The sequence below is a fragment of the Myxocyprinus asiaticus genome, chromosome 12 (genome assembly GCF_019703515.2).
Source record: "Myxocyprinus asiaticus isolate MX2 ecotype Aquarium Trade chromosome 12, UBuf_Myxa_2, whole genome shotgun sequence".
Classification (NCBI taxonomy): Eukaryota; Metazoa; Chordata; class Actinopteri; order Cypriniformes; family Catostomidae; genus Myxocyprinus; species Myxocyprinus asiaticus.
The window spans coordinates 51,608,074-51,625,495 of NC_059355.1; the positions used below are offsets into that span (position 1 = coordinate 51,608,074).

A 17,422-nucleotide genomic window follows, 5' to 3' on the forward strand; every position below is an offset into this window, starting at 1 on the left:
CAATACTGTGGGTTAGTTACAGGTCTGGTTAACTCCACTGCTGCTTCTCAAACCACTGAACCCTCATGACTGTGTGTGTGTGTGTGTGTGTGTGTGTGTGTGTGTTGGTTAGGTTGGTTCAATGAGGTATGTTGAGTCTAAGTCAGCGGTAATGTGAAGTTAAATTGGCCAGCCATGAGTTGATTGACTTCTATTTAAACTCTGACCCTGAATGACATCAGTTTCTGTTTTACAAGCTTGTGAAACTGAACAGTGATTATGAGTTAATACACCAACTCCATGAAACTGAGTTTTCTGATCACAACCAGTGTTAAAGGGACACAAATGAAGATTAGAAGAATATTTCAGCTCTGTAGGTCCATACAATGCAAGTGAATGGTGACCAGAACTTTGAAGCTCCAAAAAGCACATAAAGGCAGCATAAAAGTAATCCATAAAACTCCAGTGGTTTAATCCATGTCTTCAGAAGTGATATGATAGGTGTGGGTGAGAAAAAGATCGAAGTCATTTTGATTCAAAGTTCTGGTCACCATTCACTTGCATTGTATGAACCTACAGAGCTGAAATATTCTTCTAAAAATCTTCATTTGTGTTCTGCAGAAGAAAGAATGTCATACATCTGGGATGGCATGAGGGTGAGTAAATGATGAGAGAATTTACATTTTTGGGTGAACTACCCCTTTAATCTTGTCACCAAAAATACTGATGAAAATGTTCGTGGACGAAGGGTTTTTGATTTCGTCACCAATAACAAAGAGGAGATGAAATGCATAATGACAATAATCAGATGGTTTTAATAAGAACATACTGTTGATGAAATATTCATCCTTAGTATGTTGAGGATTTCTGCGCTTCACAAACGAGTTTATTACCTCAAACACATTCTATATGAGACATTAATCAGCTATATCCACAACTTATATGCAATATTACATATGCATTTAGTCATGTAACATACACTTTTATCCAAAGACTGACATCTGTCAGAATGTGTAATGTTGTCTCGGTATCGATACTGGTATCAGAATCGGGTCAGATACCGCGCTCATGACCTCGTACTCGTTAAAATGCTCCGATACCAAAAATCGATACCACCTGACGTACGAATGTCATTACGTAAACATTCAGCGCACATATTCCTAGTGAGATTATTTGACCACAATAACTGTGATTTAATGATATAAATATATAATTTGTATGAGCGGCACACTTGAACATCCCTATTAACTTGTGTTGTGAAATAAATACTCTGTTTCTGTAAAAGTCTGCTACACGTAACGTAATATCCTATACTGTCTAAAACACGGGATACATTCTAATACTGAACTTCACTATATTATATTCATTAATTGCTATTCAGGTTTTCTCATGTTGTTTGTTGATTAATCATTATGTTTGATATAAGTTTAAATAAATGTTTGAATATTTGTTTAAAGTTTGGTCTGTTGACAGTATTTTTGTTAACAGTAATATTTTTTTGATCAACTGAAATTATGCCATTTTAATGAATATGACATTGTCAATATTTTATAATGTAAAAGACATTATTGTCAAGACAAAAATTCAGTTTAGTAGTTGACTGGATATTGGGTTGGTGTACAATGATATTTTTTTCTGTCATTAAATTACACACATAACCTTTAATAAATGACACACAGGTGACATTGAAATCTGTGCAGTTCTGTGTGCTGCTGATCAGAACTCGGTGAAAGACATTTATTAGCAGATCAGACTGTGCATGTGAAGTGGGTCATAAAGCTTCTTCCTGCTCGTGTTTGTGTAGTTGAGACTCTCTTTATAAATGCATCAGAGCAGCGCCGGTGTCTTTAAATAGATCTGAGCAATGATCGTGCAACTGGAGAGAAGCGTTCAGATGATACAGATGAACACACATGGAATGATTTTAACAGGCAGCAAAACAAACAGATTGTGCCGTCGGTTGAGAAAATGTGTTCAGTGTGTTTGATATCAGACTATTAAACTCTTCAGTAGAGAGTCGCTGGTGACTCACGTCTCAGTCTCTGTGTGACTTGAGAATATTTCTGTTTGGACAGACGACAGCAGCTGCTCCTCAGTATCGCCATTTGTCCTGACAGAGAGCACGAGTCCAGAACACACTTCACCGGACCGGCCGTTTCCTCTCAGCTTAAAGTGAGCACAGTCGCACATCTGATCAGTCACAGTACAGCAGCTGCTTCAGTCAGAGTCATTCACACTTCTCTGTGTCACCTGTGAACTGTTCTCATTCCTCTGACTGACTGTGTTTTGTGGGTGTTGCAGGTAATGCGATGGTCTCTGATCTCCAGGTGATTCTGTGTCGCCCTCTCGACGGTCGGATCGACCCCACTGCCCTGCAGCCAGTGAGTTCACACGCGGCTCGTGCAACATAAACAGACAAGATTGCAAAGATCTGCCCTGTGTCGAGCATGACGGCCACCACCCGCGGCTCGCCCGTGGGGGGCAACGAGAGCCAGAGTCAGAGCCAAGCGCCCGACGCACAGAACCAAACACTGCTGCCCCATAACCAGGTGTGTGTTGTTAAAGGAACAGTTCACCCAAAAATGAAAATTCTGTCATAATTTACTCATCCTCATGCCATCCCAGATGTGTATGACTTTCTTTCTTCTGCAGAACACAAATGAAGATTTGTAGAAGAATATTTCAGTTCTGTAGGTTCATACAATGCAAGTGAATGGTGACCAGAACTTTGAAGGGCCAAAAAGCACATAAAGGCAGCATAAAAGTAATCAATAAGACACTAGTGGTTTAATCCATGTCTTCTGAAGTGGTGTGGGTGACAAACAGATTAATATAAATCTTCACTTTCACTTTCACATTTTGTTTTTGGCAATTTGCATTCTTCATGCATTTCACCACTTGCTGGGCTGGAAGGAAAATTTATAGTAAAAAAATGACTTAAATATTGATCTGTTTGTCACCCACACCTATCATATCACTTCTGAAGACATGGATTAAACCACTGGAGTCTTATGGATTACTTTTATGCTGCCTTTATGTGCTTTTTAAAGCTACAAAGTTCTGGTCACCATTCATTTGCATTGTATGAACCTACAGAACTTTCTTCTGTTCTGCAGAAGAAAGAAAGTCATACACATCTGGGATGGCATGAAGATGAGTAAATGATGACAGAATTTTCATTTTTGGGTGAACTGTCCCTTTAAATAATAAATTAAACTGCTTTACTGAAGTTATGCTCAATTAAAAGGTGATGGATTTAGCTAGATGCTAACGCTTACATGCAAACACAAACCATATGTGTCTTGGGTCTCTCACCATCACCAGTGAGTGAGTGAACTGGGGTGACTGGTTTGAATGAACTCTAGTCACCATAAAAACACCCAATTTTACAACCTGTTTCCCATGTTTTGTTGTTAAAATTGTATATGTTTAGACTCCCTCACCAAACTCGTCCAATGAGACGTCACCCGTCAGTCCACCAGAGGAACAGGGTCAGGGTGATTCTCCGCCCACACAGGAAGAGGAGGAGCCTGCCTTCCCACACACAGATCTGGCCAAGCTGGACGACATGATCAACCGGTCAGTGATGACATCATTCTGATCATCTGTGTTGTGTTGATCGTTTGTAACATTCACTCGGAGGTGTTTGATTGCGTTAGTGTTTTCTCTGCTTAGTCGTGTGTATGTGTGTGTGGTTCAGGCCGCGCTGGGTGGTTCCTGTCCTGCCTAAAGGAGAGCTGGAGGTTCTGCTTGAAGCTGCTATTGATCTCAGTAAAAAAGGTCAAATATCATGAAATTGTGTTTCTTTTATGTCAGTACTTCTCAACTGCTGTGTCTCAGATCTGTTCTGATCACAGACAGCAGGGAAAAACAATGATAAATGAAAATACAAAAATGCAACTAACTGTATAATTGTATATAGTTCAAATAGCAAAATAAACAGGCTTTTTACATTTTAAAAAGAGGAGGAAATCTTCCCATATCTTCAGTTGTTGACATCAGAATCCATGTGTTCATTCAAACTCTACAATATTAGAGCAAACTCATCTTTCACTTGGTTGAAGCTAGTCAAACGACCAGTAAGCAGATGTCAACATGCCAACACAAATATGACCCAGATTACATTAAATACACTTCAGTTGCAACTAGGAAAATAAAGACAGTTTGTGCAGACTATGATGTGATCTGTGCAGTGAATTATTGGTGAGAGCATGACTTTTGAAGAATAAGTTAAGAGACATTTAAAAACCAAAACCACTGTTGCGCCTGTGCAGTTGATGGTATTATTAATGAATGTCAGAGTTTGATTTTAAGGGATTGTATGATAATGTTTGGTACTGCTGTATATTAGGTTGCCAGTGTAAAAGTTCAGTTGAGAAGCACTGATTAATAATTCATCAGATGTGATGTTAGCGTTTGGATGATTTCATGTTGTTATTGTGACGTGTGTTGTGAAGGGCTTGATGTGAGGTGTGAGGCGTGTCAGAGGTTTTTCCGTGATGGTCTGACGATCTCCTTCACTAAAATCCTGACGGATGAAGCTGTGAGCGGCTGGAAGTTTGAAATCCATGTGAGTTTAATGATTGATCGATCAGACATTTTCAGACTGTTTCTCTCATTGCCGTGTGTGTGTTCTTGACGTGTTGCTGTTGTTCTCGTTGCAGAGGTGCATCATTAATAACACGCAACGGCTGATCGAACTCTGTGTGGTCAAACTCGCTCAGGATTGGTTTCCTCTGCTTGAGCTGCTCGCCATGGCAACCAACCCGCACTGCAAATTCCACATCTATAACGGCACGCGTCCGTCTGAGAGCGTTCCTGCAGCTGTGCAGCTCGCGGATGATGAGCTGTTCGCTCGCCCGCCCGACCCTCGATCTCCAAAGGTATCTACTCCAAAAACTGCTCACACGGCACATACTATTAAGTCAATATGAAATCAAAATGTAATTAACTTTCAAAATACACGTTCCTAGTCTTATTGTGAATGATTCATCCGTGTAGGTTATATCAAAGCAGACATGTTTGTCTTCATAATCTTTCATTTAAATTATAACTTCACCTCTGAAATGACTTTCCTTCTCAGCTGAAATCAGGAAGACCTCTTGTTTTCCAACCACCTGTTATAGAGAAACTTTTTTTTTGTTGAATATGCTGTCAGAAGTAAAATGGGTTGCTAACGGCTTGGTTTGATGTCGTTGACATTAATAATTCCAATATTATTGTCTGCTTTTATTCACACTCTGGTGAAGTCATGGCCTCATCATACGTGTCTTTCTGTGCTCAGGGTTGGCTGGTGGACCTCATTAATAAGTTTGGAACGTTGGATGGATTCCAGATTCTGCACGATCGCTTCATGAACGGACAGGCTCTCAATGTGCAGATAATTGCTGCTCTCATCAAGTACATAAACCCACATTCACATCCAGCATTTCTGTGCTACATCTGTCATATCAGTTTCATAAACACAGCAAATATCTCATGTAGTTATCTCGTCTCATTTGAGCTGATGTATGTTTCCGCAGTGTTTCACTGTTTCTTTACTCAATGTGTCTTACAGACCTTTCGGCCAGTGTTACGAGTTCTTGACTTTGCACACGGTGAAGAAGTTTTTCTTGCCCATATTCGAGATGGTTCCACAGTTTCTGGAGAACCTCACAGACGAAGAACTGAAGAAAGAGGCCAAAAATGAGGCCAAAAACGATGCTCTGTCCATGATCATAAAGTCCTTGAAGAACTTGGCGTCCAGAGTTCCGGGTCAAGAGGAAACCGTCAAGAACTTGGAAATCTTTCGGTTAAAAATGATCCTCAGGTGAGCCATCCCATGTTTTACTCAACTGAACCGGAATACACCGTCTGACATGAACAGTTACAGTTGCTTCTGAACGATCTGATTTGAGATTCAAGAGAGCAAACATGAAATGAGTGATATTCTGCTCTACTTTACAGGTTATTGCAAATTTCCTCATTTAATGGAAAAATGAACGCGCTTAATGAAGTGAACAAGGTGATTTCGAGCGTGTCGTATTACACCCATCGGCACGGCAACCCAGAAGAAGAGGAGTGGTTGACTGCAGAGCGTATGGCTGTAAGAGCACGTTACTCCCCTAACCATGTCACTCAATTAATCAATGAATGAATCAAACACACACTCCATAAGAAATGCAAATGAGCCATGATGTTACAGATATACAGGTGTACAGAAAGGGAAACAGCCGTGTGGTTTGTCTGAGTCGTACTGTTTGAGATGCTTCCTGAACTCGAGTGTCATGTCATCACGACTCGACAGGAAACGTTCATGATGTTTGTGTGTATCAGGAGTGGATTCAGCAGAACAACATTCTGTCCATCGTGTTGAGAGACAGTCTTCATCAGCCGCAGTATGTGGAGAAACTGGAGAAGATCCTTCGATTCGTCATTAAAGAGAAAGCGCTCACACTGCAGGACCTGGACAACATCTGGGCCGCTCAGGTACCAAACAGGAAACGCTTTATAAGAGTTCATCTGATGTCGTCAGACAGACAGTGACCACATTTACATGCAATGCAGTCAAATGACTATTACTGAATTATTCAAATGAATATTATACAAATGCAATAAGCCACGAGAGTTTATAAATAATGCATTATTCTGATAATGCTGTTTGCATTTGATTGCTCACAGATTGAAGTGTGTGTAAGTGTACTCATGTAAAATGGGCATTTCTCAGGCTGGTAAACATGAAGCGATTGTGAAGAATGTTCATGATCTGTTGGCGAAGCTGGCGTGGGATTTCTCTCCTGAACAGCTCGATCACCTGTTTGACTGCTTCAAGGTGACCAGACCAAACTCAAACACATTATTATATTGTAATAATATAGGACACATTTGTGATGCTGTGATGTTCTGTGATTGTGATTGGCAGGCGAGTTGGACTAATGCGAGTAAAAAGCAGCGTGAGAAGCTTCTGGAGTTGATCCGCAGGTTGGCGGAGGATGATAAGGATGGAGTGATGGCTCATAAAGTTCTCAGTCTGCTGTGGAATCTGGCACACAGTGATGATGTACCTGTAGACATCATGGATCAGGCCTTGAGCGCTCACATTAAGATCCTGGACTACAGCTGCTCACAGGTACAAACACACGACACGTGACTTTCACATGATGTTTCTATTTGCAGCAGGGGTTCCCAAAGAGAGTTGGCAGAACAAGAAAAAACCCAGAAACATGCAGAGCGAAGTATTGTGAACTGCTGATTTGCATGATACTATTGCATGAGTTTAATGCTCTGTCAGGTGTAATAAATATAAATGTGCTATCACTCTTAGGCAGAGATGCCAAGCAGTTTTTCTCTCGTTCATATGTGTACAGGACCGTGACACACAGAAGATGCAGTGGATTGATCGGTTCATTGAGGAGCTCCGGACGAATGATAAGTGGGTGATTCCAGCTCTGAAGCAGATCCGAGAGATCTGTAGTCTGTTTGGAGAAGCTCCTCAGAACCTCAGGTGAGTTCTTCAGTTAAACACACACGTGTATTCCTCAGTGAGTGTGTACTCGTGTCTTCACTTGTGTGTGTCTGTGTGTGATTGTGTTGTGTTCTCTCTCGTGCAGTCAGACTCAGAGGAGTCCACACGTCTTCTACCGTCATGATCTGATCAACCAGCTGCAGCACAATCACGCGCTCGTCACGCTGGTCGCCGAGAATCTGTCTGCATACATGGAGAACATGAGGCAGTTCTCTAAAGGTCAGTATTAAACAGTGTGATCACCATCATGTGTGTCAAAGTGTTTTGGCTCCATTCCTGATTTGTAATTGTTTGGATCAGAGAATCCAGGTTTTGACCCTCAGACGGTTCGAGCGGCCAGTCGCTACAGCCATGTACAGGAAGTCCAAGAGAGACTCAATTTCCTGCGGTCAGTGACTTGTTTTATACACACACACACTCTTAAGAAGATCTCAGAATTTATAACTGGCTTAGATTTGCATTTGTGTTTCTTCATGTGGTTTGTTGAACGCTGTGTTCAGGTTTCTGCTGAAGGACGGGCAGCTGTGGCTCTGCGCTCCTCAGGCCAAACAGATCTGGAAATGTCTGGCAGAGAACGCCGTGTTTCTGTGCGATCGCGAGGCCTGTTTTAAGTGGTACTCCAAACTGATGGGTGACGAGCCGGACCTAGACCCCGACATCAACAAGGACTTCTTTGAAAACAACGTGCTGCAGCTGGACCCCACACTGCTGACGGAGAACGGCATGAAATGCTTCGAGCGTTTCTTTAAAGCCGTGAACTGCAGGGAGGGCAAGCTGGTGGCCAAACGCAGGGCGTACATGATGGACGATCTGGAGCTGATCGGACTCGACTACCTCTGGAGGGTAACTGATGCTTAAAGAACAGTTCTGAGGCAGGGTGCCTACTGTCATGAAAAACTAGGAAATATCAGGGAATTTTAAAATTGTGTTTTCCAGGCCTTGAAAGGTCATGTAAACGAATAAAATCAGCTCTAAAATACTGCATGAGCTACATATTGCTCTTGTGTAAAGTAAAACTGGCTTGCAAGCTGTAGTGATTTGTCAGTAAATCATTCAAGTCCAGTTATTTTCTGTGAATCAGGTCACAAATCGGTCTGAATGATTCATTTGCAAATCGGTCTGAATCAAAATGATTTTAAAAATCGGTATCCAGTAATCACAAATACCTGGAAAGATCATGGCAAAGTCTTGGAAATGTATTGGTCAAAAAGATTGGGAACCCTGCTGAGGAGACCATAAATAAATAAATCCATAAAACACCAAATGCAAATGTAGGCAAAGACAAAAATAAAAGTGTGGGCGACTCTTTATTTACATCTAAACATTATAATGAAGAATTGCTTTATGTCAAACATGCTCTTCAAGTCAACTTGAAACTGCGTTTGCAAGACACTTCAGAACGAAACAAGATGTTTGTCAAAAATGTGGGATGGGACTTGATTTTATCCCTGTGGAATTGAATGGATAGTGGTGTCTTTATATGACAGGCTTGTTGACGTCAGCTAAACCTGATGTCATGTCATTTAACCTCGTGTGACCCTGTGTCCACATGTGTGGACATTGCATTTTGGCTTCACTATACGCAATGCATAATTTAAATGAATTAAAACTGACTGAACACTGTTCGTAATGGTTAAAGGGTTGTCATTTAAGGTTTAAACTTCTGGCGCACAGTGTCACGTGTCACAACAGCATGACGTTGACTTCCAGGAAGCGCTACTCCATCAAAAGTGCTTCTGGTAAGAAATCTCTTTAAGTTTTTTTACTGAAACCTGTTTGGTTGTAAAGAGTAGAGTCTCTAGTTTCGTTTGATATGCCGCTTTAAAACATCTGTTCATTTTTCACACGTCAGCGCGCTGATAAACATGACGTCCACATATGTGGAAATTAGCACCGCATTCCCTCAAAAGTTGAAAAAACATGTTAGTTATTTTAAATAACTTTCAACATTAACACATCTGTGGGTCAATTCACTTCATTTTAATATACATTTTGTTATTAGGCCTGTTGCGATTATTAAATAACCGTGTGATATCGGTTATTTGATGATGTGCACTCTCTGATGCGCGCGCCAAACTCCCGCAAAAATAAACTTAGTGAACGCAGAGTGCTCTGGTTTCACTTTAAACGATCGTGTAATGCAAATGTTCCTGGTTCACACACTCACTCTGGAAGTGTATAGTTCTTGAAGGGGGGGCAGGGGGCAACCAATAATCCTCTCAGCAGTCCGAACTGTCCTTTGTAGTCTTCTGATGTCTGATTTCATAGCGGAACCAAACCAGACAGTTATTGAAGTAGTGTGTGTGATAAAATGTGATATGATGAAACGAAATCTCCAAGGTTTTGCTTCATGACAAATAAAGGGCTCGTGGGTTGAATCAGAGCATTAAAATTACGTGTGAAAATGAAGAAATTAGAAAATAAATGATTTATAATTGCATTATATTATAAAAATGTAATGTAAATATAATAATAATAATATATATATATATATATATACATATATATATAAAATTATATTTTATTTTTTATTTAAAAATTATAAAATATAAGAGTTCAAAAAACAAGTGTGAATGTAAAATTGATCAAAACTAAAGTTGACCAAAAAGAGACATTTTAAGTATTTAGAAATATTTTGATATTTAAAACATTTTTCATTTCATTCATAAGTTTTTAAAGCCTTGAAAGGAAATCATAGTTTATCCCAATTGTATTATTTGATGTATATATTTGAAGTTAAATATGTAACAATGACTTCTGAAAGTGTATGAAGCACACACGCAGAAAAAAAGCACACTTTATATAATATAATCTATTATATAATTTATATGACAATTAATCGTGAAAGCCCTTAACAAGACAATTAATCATTATAATCTCAATTATTTGTTTGACAGTTAATCCTCAGCCAAATTTCATAATCGTGACAGCCCTATTTGTTATATTTTATTTTATCACTGTACAATACGGTTCAATTAACATTAATTAATGCATTGTTATATATTTACTGTACATTATCACATTGAGAATAAATGTATTCATGCAAAAGCTGAAAAATGTGTCTTTCAGAGGCTTTATATGGAGTTAGGATGAAAATAAGGTGCATTTCAAACTGTTCTGAGACCAGTGAAGACAGACAGCACACTGGAGGTTAAGTCATTCACTAAATAGGGAGCAAGGGAGCATCCTATAGCTCTCTATGCAGTTAAGTGCATTCACTCCTAAAATCTGATCAAAAGTTCAGTTTCAGGCTGCAGATGATGTTTGGATCACTCAACATGTTTGACAGACATGTGACAATGATAATCAGTACATAGATTCAGAATTTATAATGTATCATTTTATTTTAACATGATTGACAGTGATTGGATGATGCTGGACATTACTTTGAATAATTTCTGATGTAATGTCTGTAACGTCTCAAAAACATGAATAATCAACACTCCTGGACACATATTAAACTATTTGATGAAAAACAATCTGATTTTCTATAGATTGATATTACTTAATGTCACCAATTAGTCCAGCTGTCCACATATGTGGACATTAATTTTTAGGAAAACGATTTTCTCTAGATTTATTTTATTTTATTTATTTTTTTGCTTGTATGGTTCTACTAGTTACAAATCAAAAAGGGAAATGGAAAATGCACACCGCAGTCACGCTCGGGTCTCAGGAGGTTAAACAGTTATTCATCATCAAACTCAAGATTCATGTATTTTCACTGCACAGGTTGTGATTCAAGGGAGTGATGACATCGCAACACGAGCGATAGACCTGCTGAAAGAGATCTACACCAACCTCGGACCAAAACTTCAAGTGAATCAGGTGACTATGCCGTCCTCTCTCTCGTGTCACATACGTGCACTTGTCATGAACTCTTGTCTGATGTGATCTGGTGGTGTTGCTGTTGTTTACAGGTGGAGATTCACGAAGACTTCATCCAGTCGTGTTTTGATCGGCTCAAGGCGTCGTATGATACGCTGTGCGTTCTGGACGGTGATAAGGACAGCATTAACTGTGCCAGACAGGAGGCCATACGTATGGTGCGTGTAATGACCGTACTTAAAGAGTACATCAACGAGTGTGACAGTGACTATCATGAGGAGAGAACCATCCTGCCCATGTCCAGGTACCTGCTTTAGTAGTTCCTGTAGCTTTTAGAGCATGGCACTAACAATGCCAAGGTCTAGGGTTCGATTCCTGTGGTACTTCATTTTAAGCCATTTTTATTTAGTTCCTTATTTTCTGTGTGGGAAATCTGTGTGTTTCAGGGCGTTTCGGGGGAAGCACATCACTCTGGTGGTGCGGTTTCCCAATCAGGGTCGTCAGGTGGACGATCTGGACATCTGGTCCCACACAAACGACACCATCGGCTCCATCCGCCGCTGCATCCTGTCTCGCATTAAAGCCAACAGCACGCACACCAAAGTGGAGCTTTTCATTGGAGGAGAGATCGTGGACCCCGCTGATGACCGCCGGCTGATTGGACAGCTCAACATCAAAGATAAAACTGTGAGATTTATAATCATTTGAATATCCTTGACTTGAAATAAAGGCTCTGAACGTTTACTAAAACTCTCGACTGTCTCTCTCTGTAGCTGATCACAGCGAAGCTCACTCAGGTGAGCTCCAACATGCCCTCCAGCCCCGACAGCTCGTCCGACTCCTCCACCGGCTCACCCGGAAACCATGGCAACCAGTACAGCGATGGGCCCAAACCTGAGGTGGAAAGCTGCTTGCCAGGAGTGGTGAGAACCCATTCTTTTGTTACATGTGATTAACCTCAGAACTGAAGCACAGAGGAACCTCGTCCTGTCAAGCTGACCGCTTGTTTTCATCTTCAGATCATGTCGCTGCACCTGCGCTACATCTCCTTCCTGTGGCAGATCGCTGACCTGGGCTGCACCTTAAACATGCTGTTACTGCGAGATGGCGCTCGAGTCCTCATGAAGCTCATGCCTCCAGGTACCAGTGAAGCATCTTTCAGAGACTGAGAGAACATGTGCTGTGTAACATGATGATTGGCTGAAGGACTTCAGAAATGTGCTCCTTGTGTTCACAGATAACACTACAGTGGAAAACCTTCGGGCCACGTGTTTGGATCACGCTAAGCTGGGGGAGAACAGTTTGAGCCCCACGCTGGACTCGCGCTTCTTTGGGCCGTCCCCTTCACAAGTGCTCTACCTCACTGAGGTATCCTCATATTGCTTTAAAACTGTAAGGGCGCCATTCACACTGTCTTGTTCTTGCCAGACAGATCGCAGCAGCATGCAGCAGAATTCAAGGGTCTCGAGATGTTTTAAACTTGGCATTTCATCTTAAAAATACAACGTTCTTGATGTAAGACACTGAACAAACTGCAAGGGGCGACACAATAGTTATGTCCGTCTGATAGGCGGATCTATGTATAGGCAAACAATTACTGTTTTTTCCGGAAATAAAGTCACACCTGATTATAAGTCGCACCTGGTCAAACTCAAGTGTTGAGAGAAAAACACAGATAAGATGCATCTGTGTATAAGTCGCACTGACAGAGGTTGCATGCGGCAGGCATTAGGACCCAGGAGCAGCAGCCCGACCTCCATTCAGCCGCTCAACATGTCAGCCGTGCTCCGTAAAGATTATCTCAGGATCTACTCATCGTATCACGCAGTATTCGGCCTTGTGCTAATCGACAGCATTTGCTTAAAGTAATCATGTGTAACAGTTTTTCATACTATGTTTATGTTTCATGAAAGAACGCAACAAATAAGCCTGTTATCTGTATATATAATATGTGATTTCATGCTGTACAAATAAACAGCTTTTAGTTTGTGTGTAAAACAATATGCCTGTTATATTAATTAACATTAGCGACGGTCTACATCTGGATATTTCTTATATTCGCAACCCTCTTTGCTATGCGCTAATTATCCGATTTACTGACTGAATGTTTTTACGAGTGTGAAGAAACTTCATTCTGTTATATTCCTCCTGACCACCAGAGATGGTGTTACAGTAATGGATGACAGCAGCACCAGCCTGATAGGTTGAATAAAAAGTATACCAGTAAGCCGAGCTGAGGGAATAGAAGCCACTGCAGCTCAGCACCCAGCCTCTTTCACTTTTTCGCCTTCAGATTAGGTCATATAGTGTTCCTTGCATCGTCTAGGACAACTTTTTTTCTCAGAGCAGCGAAGACTCATCCTCCCAAGCTGTGACGATACAGTTTTGGATTGGATTGTTTTCTACAGACTTCGATTGGTGAGGTTTTTTTTATTCATACGGAGCTCGTTTATCCAGGGAGGATGTCATCCATGCTTCGGGCTAGGTTCCCCTTTAGCCTGTATCTTTAAGTCGTTTTTACACGGGACGTGGTCACCGCACTTTCCGTATACATTTTCAGTGAGAGAGGAGGCAAAATGGATGCGGCAGTTGAAGTGACGCCATTTTCCAAGCTCATTCACGAGATAACACACGACTGCATGACTGCTTGCAGCGCACACTGCGCAAGATAAAAATATTTTATCTTTCCATGGCTGCCGCTTGTCACTGACCAGTCAGAGCTGAATTTATTCACAACCAATCAAACGACATGTAGCTTTTATGTAGTCAAAAACAACACTGAGACAAATATAATCACTGTTGCTGAATTTCCTCCTGGCAAACAACCTTTCTTTGAGAATTTGTAGAGACATAAATAGGAAAACAGCCTCGTGGAAAGCTGTGAGAGGACGAGTCAGTGTACCAGGTGAAAACAGACTACGGAAACATGTATAGCTTATGTTTCCTGCTAATTTTTTGTTTATTTTTCTTTCTCTTTACGCTTGTCGGTCCTATCCGTGGATGTGATTGAACCAGTTATGCTGTACTATCGCTCTGGTATTCTTCCTCCACAGATCCTCGCGGTTCATCCGGAGGTTGTGTTGCATTTGCATATAGCATTCACTCCTTGCGGTTCTATCTGAAGGGCTACTTGACAGTCGAAATAGCTTACAGCTCAATTTCTCCTGCCTATCCCCTGAATTGTAGACTCTGTCCTAATGAGCTCCTTCCTGATGATGGGCATGATCGCTGCCCATCATGCCTGGGACTTCAACACCTGCATGAAGCGCTTACAGTTCCATGCCCACACTGTAGCTTGCTGCCTTTGTCTGAGAGACAGTTGCGTTTGGCTGATCTGAACCGCAGCCGGGAAGCTAATCTTGTAGAACCGGAACCGGTTTCACAGCAGAGACCTCAAAAGTGCCGTGCCTCTGCAGCTGCTGGCACACCTCCACAAAAGATCCACTTCGTTTGGCAGAGCATCTGTTGTCAAAAAAGGTTGCTGGCCTTTCCTCAGATATGGTGGAGATGAAGCGACTCCTTTAGTCTCTTCAACCAGCAGGCTTGGTCTCTACAGCTACTACGGGCTCCACTGAGGATGCTCAATCATGTTTATCAAACGAAGAGGATACTGCCTCTCCTTATCCTCCTCATAGCTCCCACCTTGACACTATGTCCATGTGTGCTTCTGATACACAATTTCAGCAGCACCTTGGCTCTGAAGCTGCCGGGTTTGATGATCCGCAGGACTTACCAGCTGGATCCGACTTGGGTGGCTCTGGATGCTCACACCATTCTTCAGGGACTGTTCCACCTCCGGTGGATGACACATTGACAGCGCTTCAGATGACAGTGGCTCATCTCGGACTTGAGGAGCGCCCTGCCCAGCCTGTTCAGTCCAATGTGTTATTTCGCAAGTCTCTACCTACAGATACTTTCACTATGCCTGCATGTAAAACTTTGTGGCAGAATTTTCTAGCGCCCTGAAAGGATCAGGTATGGCCAAGAGGTGACCCAAAACTGAAAAAAGGCGGAGGCCATTGGGGTGAAAAATGTGCCAGAAGTTGAACAGCAGGTTGCCGCCTTGGTGGTGTCTACGGATGAAGAATTGCGAGGGAACGTCCGGTGCCCTAGTGCCCAGTGTGGCCACACAGATTCTTTTCTCAAGAAAGCATACGAGTCTGTTGCCTATATCACTCGCGCCGAAAACACTATCTGCCAGCTGATCCTTTTGGCCACTAGCTCTTTAAAGTCTGTTGAAGTGGACCCCCACAACTTCAAAAGGCCGGACTATCAAGGCCTTAAGTGTTCGGGAGTGGTAGTCGGATGCTTCTCAGCTTGGCATCTGAGTTACTGTAGAGACACAGTATCAGATCATTTTGTTAGGCAACTCTAACAAAAGGTTATTCTCTTCAGTTCTGACGCCGGCCCCCGAAGATTTCGGGACTCATTCCGACTGTGGTGGTACACTCCATTCAGCAGCTCTCTCTCAAGAAATTGTTTCCTTGTTAGAGAAGAGAGCAATTGAGAAAGTTCACCCCCTTGTTCAAAGGGATGGTTTTTACTCAACCTACTTCCTTGTTCCAAAGCGAGATGGAGGTTTCCGTCCAATCTTAGATTTAAGGAGACTCAACAGATTCTTAAAGAGGCTCCCCTTTCGTATGTTGTGCACGACTGACGTTCTTCGGTCGGTGACAGAGGGAGATTGGTTTACGAGCATTGACCTGACAGATGCATATTTTCACTTTCTGATTGCCGTGCATCACAGGAAGTTCCCACGCTTCACTTTCAAAAACCAAGCATATCAGTTCAAGGTTCTGCCATTCGGCCTTTCTCTGGCCCCTCGAGTGTTTACAAGATGTGTGAAAACTCCCCGTTTCCCAGTGTGGGACTTACCTTTGGTGTTGGAATCTCTTTGTCTACCTCCCTTTGAGAGAATATCTTAAGTGAAAGTCTTTGAAAGCGGCCTTCCTCCTGGCTGTTGCTTCCACCTAAGAGGGTTAGCGAGCTTCATGCATTGTCCGTGAGTCAGTCCTGCATGAGATGGAAACCAGAAGGTGCTGGTGTTACCCTCTGGCCCAACCAGACCTTCCTTCCTAAGGTGCTCCTGCACCAGTTCATTAATCAGTCCATTGAGCTGTGTTTCCAACCAACAGTGCTTGAGTCCAATGATGATGGACGTTTTCTTTCCTTGTGCCCCTTGCAGGCTTTGAGATGTTATGTAGAGGCTACTGCGCAGTGGAGACAATCTGATCAGTTGTCCGTCTGTTTTGGGGCATTAAAAAGGGTGCCCCTCTATCTAAACAGAGGCTTTCATGGTTGGTTGTGGAGGTTATCACCATGGCATACAAGAAGGCTCAACGACCCTTGCCTGAGACAGTCACTTGCCATTCCATCAGGGTGTTTTCCCCTTCATGGGCTGCCTTCAGGGATGTTTCACATGTTGACATCTGTGCTGCGGCCACCTGGTCCTCCCCATGCACTTTCGATTGTACAACGTCAATGTTGCCTCATCCCATGATGTGGGCTCGGCTGTTCTCCGGTGATAACCCCTGCTGTCTGGTGAGTCAATTCCTTGTGACTGTTGCTATTGGTCATCCATTACTGTAACACTGTCTCTGGTGGTCAGGAGGAATGTGACAGAACGCTGGTTATGTATGTAACCGTGGTTCTGTAAATTCCGGAGTTCCTGGTCATTCGGAATGTGCAACAACGTTCCGAGGCTGTGTGCCGAGCTGTAGTGGCTTATATTCCCTCATTTCGGCTTACATCACTATGTGACTTTGTTGGTATACTTTTTTTTTCGACCTATCTGGCTGGTCTCTGGCGGTTATCCGGAATTTACAAAACCAAGGTTATATACGTAACCAGCATTTTGTGGGCATGTGAGGAGTTGCGTTTGACAGCGGTCTAGAGTTTATTAGCACAATAATGTAATGATGGACAGAATATTTAAACTGGTTGCATAAAGTACTTTGTAAAGGCAAAATACTCTGAATAGGCAACTGTAAAACGCTTTTACTGTCTCTATGACTGATGTTTTCATCTGTTTGTTTGTAAGCATTTGTGTTTTGGTGAGCGTGTTTCATCGGCTGACATCGTTACGTTTAAAAGTCGCTTCGAATGGTTAGG

At 42.1% G+C, this 17,422-nt stretch overlaps 1 pseudogene; it reads left to right on the top strand.

The window, feature by feature from the left end:
* The window catches only part of LOC127448876 (probable ubiquitin carboxyl-terminal hydrolase FAF-X), a 35,743-nt pseudogene that overhangs the window by 2,059 nt on the left and 16,262 nt on the right, over window positions 1-17,422 (top strand).